At 40.7% G+C, this 15,035-nt stretch overlaps 1 pseudogene; it reads left to right on the top strand.

Moving 5' to 3' along the window:
* Positions 1 to 480: 480 nt before the first annotated feature.
* LOC133228283 (heat shock cognate 71 kDa protein-like) lies at positions 481 to 3,014 on the top strand (annotated as a pseudogene).
* Positions 3,015 to 15,035: the final 12,021 nt, after the last annotated feature.

The following is a 15,035-nucleotide window of genomic DNA, read 5'->3' as shown; positions in this document are numbered from 1 at the left end:
AGACAATGCTTTTGACCTAACACTGTTTAGAACTGTCTTATAACTGGATACGGTTCAAGCTTTAGCAACTACTATACATACCTTTGGCACCCCACTCCAGCACTCTTGCCTGGAAAATCCCATGGACGGAGGAGCCTGGTGGGCTGCAGTCCATGGGGTCGCTAAGAGTCGGACACAACTGAGTGACTTCACCTTCACTTTTCACTTTCATGCATTGGAGAAGGAAATGGCAACCCACTCCAGTGTTCTTGCCTGGAGAATCCCAGGGACAGGAAGCCTGGTGGGCTGCCATCTATGGGGTCACACAGAGTCGGACACGACTGAAGCGACTGAGCAGCAGCAGCAGCATGTATACCTTGTTAGGTGAGAAAAGTATTACTAGTCAGATAAGCATTTTCAACTGAGACCTTATAGTAAAATATTTTGTAGGTGTGAAATCATTTTCTTTCACTGTTGCTGTTAACTTTATATTAATCTATAATGCGAAAGGACTCATGTATTGGATTAACCGACACCTACTACCATATAGAAGAGATTAACAAAAAGGATTTTACTGTATAGCACAGGAAACTATATTCAATATCTTGTAATAAACTATAATGGAAAAGAATAGAAAAAAGAATATATATAAAACCAAATCACTTTGCTATACACCGGAAACTGACACAGTATTATAAATCAACCACACTTCAATTCAAAAAATAAAAGAAATTCCAAGGAAAGCATTTTAACTATATGTCAGAGATTAAATGTGCATATCTTTGAACCCAATGATTCTACCTTAGAAATTTATATAACAGATATTTGGAAAAATCTATAAATACTCATGTTTTTGTTCTATTGCTTCTACCAATAAAAAAGTAATAGAGTGAGGGAAAAAAAGAACTCAGAATGTTTGGCCTTCACTACTTTGGAAGCCTCCAGGCCTATGGTTTTTACATAGTTAAGAGAAAAGTAAAGGAACGAATCAAGTTAGTTGTCTCCCTCTGCCTAATCTGACTGTGGAAGGCCGGAATCCTTCCTCTTGAATTCTCTAGGAGGACCACTCAGATCAAAGCCCTTTGGGATATTCAGTTTCCACTTGGAATGTACCATCCCACCTCAAAACCTGCACCTTTGCTTCTAGATGTTCCATGACATTTCAACTCAGTGGGGGCGGGGGTTGGGGGGGGAAGTACTAGGATCTGGAGTCCCAGGGCTTGAGTTTGTGGCTTATTCAGTTGCTTTGCACTCTGGGGAGCGGCCGAAGTCAGCTTCTTCATCTGTCAGGTTTTATAAAAGTACTGACCCTACCTACCTCACAGAAGCAAATGAACTGATAAGAGTCTTTGTAAATAACAGAACTTGGGGAAGAGTTTAGCAATTATTGTTATTATGATTTTCTTAGAGACTGGAAACAATGTTGAGTCGGAGGTAGTATCTGAGGCCAGCAAAAGAAGTCATCCCTGGAATTAACTGGCCCTTTTGTTAGACTTCCGATTCTGTCCAGTAAACCCTTTGTCAGTATGTGCAGACCAACTGAGAGCTTTTCTATGGGCAGAATTTAAGTCTTACTCCAGGGTTCAGCTTGAAATTATAGATGTATATGTGTGTGTTGACAATACCACTGAATGATTTTCTCACCTTGCTAACACTCAGGTCAATACTTTGAGCTGACAGCTGATACTATGAAAATTCAGTGTCTTTTTAAATTTCTTTTTAGATGATCTCCTTTTTCTTTTTCCATGATCTTCCTCCTGGGCTTCCCAGGTGGTGCTAGTGATAAAGAAGCTGCCTGCCAATGGTGGAGACATAAGAGATGTGGGTTCTATCCATGGGTCAGGAAGATCCCCTGGAAGAGGGCATACAACCCACTCCAGTATTCTTGCCTGGAGAATCTCCCATGGACAGAGGAGCCTGGAGGGCTACAGCCCAACAGATCAAAAAGAGTCAGAAACGATTGAAGCGACTAAGCACGCACACATGGTCTTCCTCCTAGCCTGTCTTTCAAGTCAGTCAGTCAGTTCAGTTACTCAGTCATAGCCAGATCTTCGCCATTCCATGGACTGCAGCACACCAGTCTTCTCTGTGCATCACCATCTCCCAGGAACTTACTCAAAATCATGTCCATTGAGTCAGTGATGCCATCCAACCATCTCATCCTCTGTCATCCCCCTTCTCCTCCAACTTTCAATCTTTCCGAGCATCGGGGTCTTTTCCAGTGATTTGGCTCTTCGCGTCAGATGGCCAAAGTATTGGAGCTTCTTCAACATCAGTCCTTTAGTGAATATTCAGGGTTGATTTCCTTTAGGATTGTCTGGTTTGATCTCCCTGCAGTCCAAGGGACTCTCAAGAGTCTTCTCCAACACCACAGTTCAAAAGCATCAATTCTTCAGCACTCAGCTTTCTTTATAGTCCAACTCTCACATCCATACATGCCTACTAGAAAAACCATAGCTTTGACTAGATGGACCTTTGTCAGCAAAACAATGTCTCTGCTTTTTAACATGCTGTCTAGGTTGGTCATTAGTGATGTCATTAGTGATTAGACTATCACTAATGACAAAGGCCGCTTGAGCAAGGAAGACATTGAATGCATGGTTCAAGAAGCAGAGAAGTACAAAGCTGAAGATGAGCAGCAGCGGGATAAGGTGTCTTCAAAGAATTCACTTGAATCCTATGCCTTCAACATGAAAGCTACTGTTGAGGATGAGAAACTTCAGGGCAAGATTAATGATGAAGACAAACAGAAGATTATTGACAAGCGTAATGAAATTATCAACTGGCTGGAGAAGAACCAGACTGCAGAGAAGGAAGAATTTGAACATCAGCAGAAGGAGCTGGAAAAGTCTGCAACCCCATCATTACCAAGCTGTACCAGAGCGCAGGAGGCATGCCTGGGGGACTGCCAGGAGGAAGGCCTGGGGGCTTCCCTGGTGGTGGAGCTCCTCCATCAGGTGGTGTCTCCTCTGGGTCCACCATTGAAGAGGTTGATTAAGCCAGCCTAGTATAGATTTTGGGGCTTCCCTTGTAGCTCACTTGGTAAAGAATCTGCCTGCAGTGCAGGAAACCTGGATTCGATCCCTGGGTTGGGAAGATCCCCTGGAGAAGGAAATGGCAACCCACTCCAGTATACTTGCCTGGAAAATCTCATGGACAGAGGAGCCTGGTGGGCTGCAGTCCACGGGGTCGCAAAAAGTCAGACACAACTGAGTGACTAACACAACAAGGTTGGTCATAGCTTTTCTTCCAAAAAGCTCTTCTTTTCATTTCATGGTGGCAGTCACCATCTGCAGTGATTTTGGAGTCCAAGAAAATAAAGTCTGTCATTGTTTCCATTGTTTCCCCATCTATTTGTCATGAAGTGATGTGACCAGATGCCATGATCTTAGTTTCTTGAATGTTGAGTTTTAAGCCAGCTTTTTCACTCTCCTCTTTTACTTTCATCGAGAGGGTCTTCAGTTCCTCTTTGCTTTCTACAATAAGAGTAGTGTCATCTGTAAATCTGAGGTTATTGATATTTCTCCCAGCAATTCCAGCTTGTACTTCATCCAGCCTGGTATTTCGCATGATGTACTCTGCACAGAGTGATGTACTCTGCACTTTCCAGCAGCGGCCACAGGACTGGAAAAGGTCAGTTTTCATTCCAATACCAAAGAAAGGCAATGCCAAAGAATGCTCAAACTACCGCACAATTGCACTCATCTCACACACTAGTAAAGTAATGCTCAAAGTTCTCCAAGCCAGGCTTCAGCAATATGTGAACCGTGAACTTCCACACGTTCAAGCTGGTTTTAGAAAAGGCAGAGGAACCAGAGATCAAATTGCCAACATCTGCTGGATCATGGAAAAAGCAAGAGAGTTCCAGAAAAACATCTATTCCTGCTTTCTTGACTATGCCAAAGCCTTTGACTGTGTGGATCACAATAAACTGTGGAAAATTCTGAAAGAGATGGGCATACCAGACCACCTGACCTGCCTCTTAAGAAACCTATATGCAGGTCAGGAAGCAACAGTTAGAACTGGACATGGAACAACAGACTGGTTCCAAATAGGAAAAGGAATACGTCAAGGCTGTATATTGTCACCCTGCTTATTTAACTTATATGCAGAGTACATCATGAGACATGCTGGGCTGGAAGAAGCACAAGCTGGAATCAAGATTGCCAGGAGAAATATCAATAACCTCAGATATGCAGATGACACCACCCTTATGGCAGAAAGTGAAGAGGAAGTAAAAAGCCTCTTGATGAAAGTGAAAGAAGAGAGTGAAAAAGTTGGCTTAAAGCTCAACATTCAGAAAACGAAGATCATGGCATCTGGTCCCATCACTTCATGGGAAATAGATGGGGAAACAGTGGAAACAGTGTCAGACTTTATTTTTTGGGGCTCCAAAATCACTGCAGATGGTGACTGCAGCCATGAAATTAAAAGACTCCTTGGAAGGAAAGTTATGACCAACCTAGATGGCATATTGAAAAGCAGAGACATTACTTTGCCAATAAAGGTCCATCTAGTCAAGGCTATGGTTTTTCCAGTAGTCATGTATGGATGTGAGAATTGGACTGTGAAGAGAGCTGAGCGCTGAAAAATTGATGCTTTTGAACTGTGGTGTTGGAGAAGACTCTTGAGAGTCCCTTGGACCGCAAGGAGATCCAACCAGTCCATTCTAAAGGAGATCAGCCCTGGATGTTCTTTGGAAGAAATGATGCTAAAGCTGAAACTCCAGTACTTTGGCCACCTCATGCGAAGAGTTGACTCATTGGAAAAGACTCTGATGCTGGGAGGGATTGGGGGCAGGAGGAAAAGGGGACGACAGAGAATGAGATGGCTGGATGGCATCACTGACTCAATGGACATAAGTTTGAGTGAACTCCAGGAGTTGGTGATGGACAGGGAGGCCTGGCGTGCTGTGATTCATGGGGTTGCAAAGAGTTGGACAGGACTGAGCAAATGAACTGAACTGAGCTGAGCTCTGCACATTAGTAAATAAGCAGGGTGACAATATACAGCCTTGACATACTTCTTTCCCAATTTGGAACCAGTCTGTTGTTCCATTTCTGGTTCCAATTGTTGCTTCTTGACCTGCATACAGATTTCTCAGAAGGCAGGTAAGGTAGTCTGGTATTCCCATCTCTTGAAGAATTTTCCATGGTTTGCTGTGATCCACACAGTCAAAGGCTTTGGCATAGTCAATGAAGCAGAAGTAGATGTTTTTCTGTAACTCTATTGGTTTTTCTATGATCCAACAGATGTTGGCTATTTGATCTCTGGTTTCTCTGCCTTTTCTAAATCCATCTTGACCATCTGGAATTTCTCAATTCATGTACTGTTGGAGCCTGGCTTGAAGAATTTTGAGCATTACTTTACTAGCTTTGAGATAAGTGCAATTATGCTGTAGTTTGAACATTCTCTGGCATTGCCTTTCTTTGGGATTGGAATGAAGCTGACATTTTCCAGTCCTATGGCCACGGCTGAGTTTTCCAAATTTGCTGGCATATTGACTGCAGCACTTTCACAGCATCATCTTTTAGGATTTGAAATAGCTCAGCTGGAATTCCATCACCTCCACTAGCTTTGTTCATAGTGATGCTTCCTAAGGTTCACTAGACTTCACATTCCAGGATGTCTGGCTCTAGATGTGGGATCACACCATCATGGTTACCTTGGTCATTAAGATCTTTTTTTTGTATAGTTCTTTATATTCCTGCCACCTCTTCTTAATAGCTTCTGCTTCTGTTATGTCCATATCATTTCTGTCCTTTATTGTGCCCATCTTTGCATGAAATGTTCCCTTGGTGTCTCTCATTTTTTGAAGAGATCTCTAGTCCTTCCCATTCTATTGTTTTCTTCTATTTCTTCACGTTAATCACTGAGGAAGGCTTTCTTATTTCTCCTTGCTCTTCTTTGGAACTCTGCATTCAGATGGGTATATCTTTCCATTTCTCCTTTGCCTTTCACTTCTCTTCTTTTTTCAGCTGTTTGTAGGCCTCCTCACTTTGCCTTTTAACATTTATTTTTCTTGGGGATTGTCTTGCAAGGGCCTCTGACAAATGACTGTGTATGCTGAAATGCAAAATCACTAGAATATTTGTCATATCAAGATGAAATGAGAATCATAACTTGCTATGAAGAATCCCAATAAACTTCATTCTTCTCTCAAAGCTAAACAGATGTGGTTTATGGTTTAGCTGATAGTTTGGGTTAGCTAAACTGGCAATCCTCTCTAATGTGTTTGATACTCGAGTTAGAGACTTCCCTGGTGGTCCAGTGGTTAAGACTTCACCTTCCAATGCAGGGGGTACAGGGTCAGTCTCTGGTGGGTGAGCTAAAAATCCCACATGCCTTGGGGTCAAAAGACCAAAACATAAAACAGAAGCAATATTGTAACAGATTCATAAAGACTTTTAAAATGGCCCACCTCCAGAAAAAAAAAAAAAAAGGTAAAGGTGTCGTGGCTTCTTTTTTCCTCCTAATTCTTATGATTTACTCAGTGGTTTCGAGTTTTCCGGCCAAGAGGTGTAGTAAGAAAATGTTTCCATCTTTGCTTCTGCATCTCCTTTTTGGCACAGCTTCCCTTGAGGCTATATCGCTACATTAATGTTACTAGGATGATTTAAGTATGGAGAAACTATTTTTTATTTATTTTTAAAATTTTTATTGAAATATAGCTGATTTACAAGTTGTGTTAGCATTAGGCCTACAGCAAAGTGATTGAGTTATACATACACCTACATATTGATTGTTTTTTAGATTCCTTTCTATTATAGGTTATTATAAGATGCTAATATGGTTCCCTGTACTAGATAGTAGGTCCTTGCCAATTATCAATTTTATATATAGTACTGTGTATATTTTAATCCCAAATTCCTAATTTATCCTGCCTGACTTTTCCCTTTTGGTCACCATAAGTGCCTGTTCTTTGTCTCTGAGGCTACTGAAATTGGTAGATTTGGTACATAAGTACCTATTTTGGAATCTGTAGCGCCCCCTAATGGTTGCTATGTTTACCCATTTAGACAGTTTACTTTTTCTCTTTAAACATATTGCTTGTCAGACACCTCAAGAACATTAGTTTCAGGACAATTTTCAAAGAATGCAAATGATTTCATGGCCTTCTAATCTTAACTAGAGCTTGGTTTCAATAAACATTTGATGCCTTGTAAGCATATTTTCTTGTCTCCTGTTTACTGCTCTTCCATGTTTCCTATGTTTTCTTTCTTTTCTGGAATAAATTACTTAGTTGCACAAGGATAACCTTACATTATTCCCAATCAACACCAGGCTAGAAATACATACAAATTTTTTTCATCTATAAGGACAAGCTCAAAGCATTTGATGGAGAGGGAAATGGCACCCCACTCCAGTACTCTTGCCTGGAAAATCCCATGGACGGAGGAGCCTGGTAAGCTGCAGTCAGTGGGGTCGCTAGGAGTCAGACACGACTGAGCGACTTCACTTTCGCTTTTCACTGTCATGCATTGGAGAAGGAAATGGCAACTCACTCCAGTGTTCTTGCCTGGAGAATCCCAGGGATGGGGGAGCCTGCTGGGCTGCCGTCTATGGGGTTGCACAGAGTCGGACACAACTGAAGCGACTTAGCAGCAGCAACAGCAGCAAAGCATCTGAAAAATGAAAAGTGTTCTTGTAGCCATCTGAAAAGATTTGAAACATTCTTTTCAACTTTAGTGCAACCATTCTCCTGCTTTGCAAAGAACATGCTTCCTGTTAACTGGAAGGAAAAGAAATTTCCCTGACATTTTTCCCACTCAGCCCTCTTCAAGGTAATTCCTTTCATTACTTTGGGAAGTCAATCACACTAACAGATACCAGCAATTCTATGCCTGCCTTGGGCTAAATAGAGCAGGTGACAAAAACGCTTTCAGGTTGTCAGGTATTAATGTAAAATATCCCTAGACCTCACTGCTTATTCATCTTCATCTAGTTGACTAATGGTTTTCCCATGTTCTTACATGTTGGTAAATTAAAGAAACCTTCCAGACAGTTCTGTCAACAGTTTACTGAAACTTACCTCATTAGTGAAGTTGAGCTGTCACATGAGTGTAATTTAATTCCATTGAATTATCACTCAAAAATGCCGAGATGCTTGGTTTTTATACACCAGATAGAACATAAGGTGCTAACACTGTCATGTTTCCAGTTGATGAGAGAGGAAACAAGCAAAAAATATGCAGGCCCCTGTCTCCACCTGCCCCCCTTCCCCAGTATAATGATGCTAATGTCAACTCCTGAGCACAATATTATGTTTCACTGTAGATCAAAAACATCCCCACGGATCATTTTCTTTTCAAATCTACAAAGGAAAGCATGAATGCTGACTGCTATCTTTATTTCCTTGTCTACCAACAGAAGAACTCATTGATACACAGACCAATCTGAAGGAGGAGGTTGGTTTGCAGAGTCTAGGTAGCATTTATTACATGTTAGTGAAATTTCTTATTGTGAAATATTATTTCTGACCTGCTGTAAGTAATATCATGTTTCATCAAACAGTACATGACATTAATTATTTTGCTTTAGTTCTACCTTTATTGTGATTTTTACATTATTCCGAGGTGAGCTGTGTCAAGAGAAGGACAAGAACTGATTACAAGGAAACGATGCATACTTCGCATTTTGTTAAGCTCTCCTTTGCAGAACACATTTGCAATTGTTTCCTTGGTTATTCCAGTAATAGTCATGATAAGATCAAGGTGTGAATTTTTTCAGTGTTGTGATCTGCCAAGTTAATCAGCCTAACCTATAGAAATTGAGGATAGTCTCTTTAATAAGTAAAGTATATTGTGTGTTAGTCACTCAATTGTGTCCAGCTTTTTGTGACCCCGTGGACTGCAGTCCACCAGGCTCCTCTGTCCAGGGAATTCTCCAGGCAAGAATACTGGAGCAGGTAGCCATTCCCTTCTCCAAGGGATCTTTCTAACCCAGAGATCGAACCCAGGTCTGCATTGCTTCAGATTCTTTACCATCTGAGGCACCAGGGAAGCCCACAACAGGTAAAGACAAAGCCAAATAACTGTATGTGCTGCTGTGCTTAGTCACTTATTCACGTCTGACTCTTTGCGACCCCATGGACTATAGACCGTCAAGCTCCTCTCTCCATGAGATTCTCCAAGCAAGAATACTAGAGTGGGTTGCCACGCCCTCTTCCAGGGGATCTTTCCAATCCAGGGATTGAACCCAGGTCTCCCACATTGCAGGCAGATTCTTTACCATCTGAGCCACCAGGAAAGCCCATAATAGGTAAAGACAACCAAAAAACTATATAAGCAGGTCTAAGTAAATCAGCCTGATGTATCACAGACTGGTGAGCTACCTGTCATAATTATAAAAGCTTCCTATGGAACGTATTCTGTATCGTACATGGATTAGTGTTTTCTTTTAACAGCCCTGAGTGCTTGTCTTTATTCTGGTCACCATCCTGTAGTTAAGGAAAATGCAACTTATTGAAGCAGAAGTCAAAGTTATCCAGCTCACAAATGGGAGAATCAACATGTGAACCCCAAACCCATGCCCTGAACATCTAGGCAGGACTAAGGTCACAATCACACAGTCACAGAGTCAGAGCCCAATCATAAGTTCCGGATGCCCTCATCGGTCACGAAGGTTCTCCAAAGCGATGTAGTTCAGTTGCTTGCAATTGGCCTCCTGGTTATCAGGCAGGGAAGCGGCAGAGTTCTGCAGTTGTTGTCCTGTTCTGTCAGAGTAGATTAGCTCTGGCCCTAGAGCGGGCCTTTTGTGCGCTGCGATGCAGGTCACAGGATAATGAGATAAAACTCTGTGGTTTGTGGAGGCCTGGCTAGCCCCCGTAACAGCGCCCTCGACCTTACCTGCTTGCTGTGCTCTTATGGTCCTGAAGACTGTAAATTAGACGGCTGCTTTCTTAGCCCTCTTACCTTCCTCCAACCTCTCTCTACCGACCCTCAGTGTACCTGTCAGGCTTCACCAAAGATGCACTAAATCCTAACTGGTGGAAAACTGACTCTGCATAACGGCGGGTGAAAAAGGCCAGGGGGCCTTATATTCCTATTCAGATGGCAGCCCACTTTACCTGAGAAATAAAGAGGGAAACACCTGGGAGAAAAATCTCAGAAAGAACACATTTTCATACTCATTTTTTTTTCTTCTAAAAGTGGAGCAAAGAGATCAAAATCAAACTAATGCATGTGTATTTTTTTCTGTAATTTCTACTGATGGAATAAAATCCATAAGCAACATCTGAGATCGCTATAGACACAGAACTTAATGATTTCCACTATTCCTTAATTATTTCCGCTGTAGCTATTTTACATGGGCGACGCAAAGGCAGGGTGCCAGTGAGGGATTGTACCAGATATGGGAAACCTTATCTGAGAAGCAGAGAAGACGGTGGACAGAAGTTGGTTTTGGAGTATCAAGCTCAAGTTCTACCACTATTGACTTGTGTTACATAATATTTGGGAGATTAAATAAGAAGATCTCAGAATTCCCTTTCAATTCTAAAATTTTAAGTCAGTCCTACCATCATATGATTCTTGAGGAGTAAATATAAGCTCACCTGCCACCACTGACACCGTATTTTAGTCTTCTCAAAGTGTGGTTCCCAGACCGGGAGAATCAGCATCACTCGTTAAAAATGCAAAGTCTTGGTAGCATCACCCTGTTACCAAGTCCAAACATGGTATGACAGGTTAGTAAATCGAGAGAAGGGTTATTGGGGCAACGCATGGTGACTTTATTTGGAAAGGCAGCAGATTGAGAAGGTGGTGAACTAGTGTCCTGAAGAATCATCTTCCCCTTGTTGGAATTCAGGCTTCTTTTATACTAAAAGAGAAGGGGAGTGAAGTCCTGGTTCCAGCCACACTCTTTAGAGTATGTGCTAATTTCTTTCTTCCTGTAGCCATTCACAGGTCAGGATGTTTCCTGTGAGCTATACAAGGTATTTTTCCTTAACCCTCATTACTTGGGAGGCAGGATTTCTGGAGGTAGACCATTATGTAGAATTTAAGCTTATAGGAAGTGATTAACTTGTAATAGAATATAGAAGTTTTTCCTTATTACAACCTAACACCTACTGTATTAGCAATTCTGGTGGTGGGGCCCCAGTAATATGTGAATTAACACAGCATCCAGGTGATTCTCATGCATGGCCAAATTTGAGACCCTGCTGCGATTTATGGGGTCGCAATGAGTCGGACACAACTGAGCGACTGAACTGAACTGAACTGACTAATACTTGCATGATGGTCTGTTTACACATATGGTTCTCCATGTATTCTATGATAAACTTCTTGGAGTGGAAATTGCATTAGTTTTGCTCTAATTTTAGCTCATAGATTATGAGTGAGGCATGGCCTTTGCTTCCCCAGAGATTATGATCAAGTAAGGAACATAAAACTAACAACTCTCAAGGTATGAAAGAGACAGGCTCCTCTTATCATTCTGAGAATTACAAGTGTGGGAGTGACACTTGAAATCATATGTGGTAATTTTTGATAATAAAGTATAAAATGCACCTTAAAATTCATATCTACTGATAAACTGGCAGAGAAACATATTTGATTCTCTACAAAATGATCAGCGTGCCGATATCGCTTTCTTGGACATGTCAGCAAATGGTTTGATACAGGGAAAAAGAACTGAATACGATACACCAAGCCTTTTGAAAAAGTCATCACAAAACTTGCCAAGTGAGGACAAAATTCCTAACCTTCCTCAGAAAGAAGAGTCTCCAGTAAATGAAAGGATGTTTCATTGTTGTTCCTTGCTTCAAACCACATTCAGCCAAGCCATGATTAGTTTGGAAATGGTTGCAATTTTCAGATTTTACCTTCTCCTCACCATGGAAAATCCCATGGACGGAGGAGCCTGGTGGGTTACAGTCCATGGGGTTGCGAAGAGTCAGACATGACTGAGCAACTTCACTTTCACTTTTCACTTTCATGCATTGGAGAAGGAAATGGCAACCCACTCCAGTGTCCTTGCCTGGAGAATCCCAGGGAAGGAGGAGCCTGGTGAGCTGCTATCTATGGGGTGGCACAGAGTCGGACACAACTGAAGCAACTTAGCATCATCAGCAGCACCCTTTTATAGAAAGGGTAGGGTGAGCCTACCCTTTCTATGAACTTGTTAAAAAAAGAATTAATGACAACATGTGGTTTAGGTGACTTAAGAGTTAGTGCATCAATGTGCTTTCCTTCAGCATTTCTTCTTTGTCTTATTTTTCTTAATAAACCACACACACATAAATTACATGCACACAGCTCTTCATTCATTCATTCGTTTATGAAGTGGTCATGCCTATTTCCCATTCCAAACCTTTTTACCCTATCATGCCTGGTCAAACTCTTTTGCCTGCCTTCCCACCTGTCTCTCCATCTTCCAGTCTCTACCGCTGCTTTTCTAATTCCATTTTTCTTATCCTCAGGATCCTTCACGTTTATTGCATTAGAAGGTGGAGGGTGTAATAGCCCTATTTACATGGGTGAGAAATGTTGGGAGAGACTAGAAGGTGGGTGGAAAGGATAATGTGGACTTGGTGTATTTGAGGTGCCCATGGAACAAACATGTGGACATTCTTTCCAATATGTGCAGATCCAGGGCTCAGAGGGACGACGTGTGATGAATTAATGATGCACATGGTAGTTTCAAGTCCACATATAGATGAGATCATTGCAGAAATTAAGTAAAAGGAAATGAGCTCTGAACTTAGAGTAGCTTCCCAGTAAATGTTTGTTGTTTGTGGCATCTTTACTTGGATATTTACTACCAGTATGTATGTCATTGCGTCTTCCCCAATGGCTCAGCAGTAAAGAATCTGCTTGCAATGCAGGAATGGAATTTTGATCCCTGGGTTAAGAAGATCCCCTGGAAGAGGAAATAGCAGCTTATTCCAGTATTCTTGCCTGGAAAATTCCAAGGACAGAGGAGCCTGGTGGGCTACAGTCCATGGGGTCGCAAAGAATTGGATGCAACTGAGCAGTCAGGCATGCGCGTCATGATCCTTTTAGGCGGTCATGACCTGCGCCTTGGCGGTTGTTAAACTTGCTCATCCCCTATGTTCATTATGGATTCTAACTCTCAAAAGTCACTTTAAGAGAGAAATTCCTAGAAAGTTTTGGATAATCAAACGGCAGCTCAGTGGATGGAACACTTCCAAGATAAATACTGAAAATAGGTTTTAACTCTCACCCATTTTGAGGATAAGAAAAGAAATATTTTGTAGAAGAAAAATCCAACAGAAGCTATAATCAGAGAAGAAATACTGGCAGGGACCTTGGAGACTGAAGCTGAAGCACTTACTTCCTATGAGAAGACACTGAGGCAAAGAAAAGTTCAGAAGCTGAAGCAAGGGCTCCTGCTTAAAACTAGCAGAAATCTCAAGCCATGTCAACTGAGTAACAGATTTAAAGACAGAATATTTACTGTAAGTTCTGATAATGCTGAGAGTGCTCCCTGGAACTTAAAGGGTCAAAATAATGGCCTGTTACCTAATTTCAAATTAAAGCTTTAAAATTTCAATTATATTTTTACTTAATTAAAAAAGGAAGGCAAGTTCTGTTATTAGTGAACTCTTAAAAGTGTTTTTTAAAATATAATAACAACAATAATTATAAGTATTATAATAAATAATAAATATAACATAATTATTATAATAAATCTAATACTAATTTTTATAATTGTTACTATCCTGGCAGCACTGTGCTGCATGCAGGATCTTAGTTCCCCAACCAGGGATTGACGTCATGCACCCTGCAGTACAAGGGTGGAGTCTTAACCACAGGACCAATAGGGAAGTCCCTAAGCTGACTTCTTGATTTAAGTTTCATTGTTTTTTTTTTCTTCAACATTTGTTTTTAAGAGGGGAATGTGGATTGGAATAGGTAGTATCAGGTAACTTTTAGCTCCAAAGGGATGTGCCTTGAAACAGATAACATTAGGACACTTTTAGCTTCAAAAATGTGAGACATCCTATGATTTTTAAAAATCCCTATATACTTGTGTGAGGAAGGATGAGAATGCCAGTAAATCAAATACTAACATTCATGCTGACATTTTATAATTATAAAAAGATTCAAAATTCTTGACCAACACAATCAGTTGTAAAGTGAAGATTTTGCTTGCTTTATTCTATTTTTACAATCTGTATATATAGCTCTTCAAAACACTTTTTGAATCATCATAGATATGGATGACTTCTACAGTTTATAGAGCCATACTATAACATTCAAAGGAAAACTTCAGACTACTTTTATTTTAGAACAAGCAAAAGTAACAGTTCCATCTTTCTTTATACCCTATGCTTTTTTCCTCCAAGTTAATGAATTTTTTAAGTGTGAAAGCCCAAACTTCCCAAGTACCTAATGTTCCTTTAAAAAGAACAGACACTACCTTTTCTCTGACTTTCCACCGCATAAATTGATAGTGGTGGGGGGATGGGAGGAGTGAGTTTTAGTTATAAAAGAAATGATCATCTCTAATATTCTCTTCCAGTTCTACAAGTGAGTCACTATAGCTAATACCTATAAAACATCTTTTATGTGCAGCCAGAATTCAAGAACATGCCAATTATTTATTCATCTGATGTTAATTTTTTATTTATTATTCATTCAACAGACACTATTCAGCCTTGACTTGTGAGCTAGGTGATCAGGTTAAAAAAAAAAATCTGATGTAACACCTAGCAGTTGCTTTCACTGAACTGTGGGAGGAAACTCTTCTATTAGGCAGAACTTTTCAAAGACAACTTAGAGCATGATATGGAGTAATTATGGAGGTGATCACTAAAAGAAAAAGAGATAACACAATTCCTTCATCATTGCCCTTGTCAAATCAACTTGTAAAATCATTAGGAATCACTAAATCTTTTGACAGATTCACAAATAGGCAAACAGAATCACGATGATAAGATGAGAGAAAGTTTTACTGTTCAATATGAACATCGAACAATAGTTTTATGAATTGCAGAGATTTATTTCAGAGTTTCTTCTCTTTCCCCCATACCTGTGTGCTCAGTCAGTCGTTCAGTCCTGTCCAACTCTTTATGACCCTACGGACTG

Source organism: Bos javanicus, chromosome 16 (genome assembly GCF_032452875.1).
Source record: "Bos javanicus breed banteng chromosome 16, ARS-OSU_banteng_1.0, whole genome shotgun sequence".
Classification (NCBI taxonomy): Eukaryota; Metazoa; Chordata; class Mammalia; order Artiodactyla; family Bovidae; genus Bos; species Bos javanicus.
This window is presented reverse-complemented; position numbering and strand designations above follow the sequence as displayed.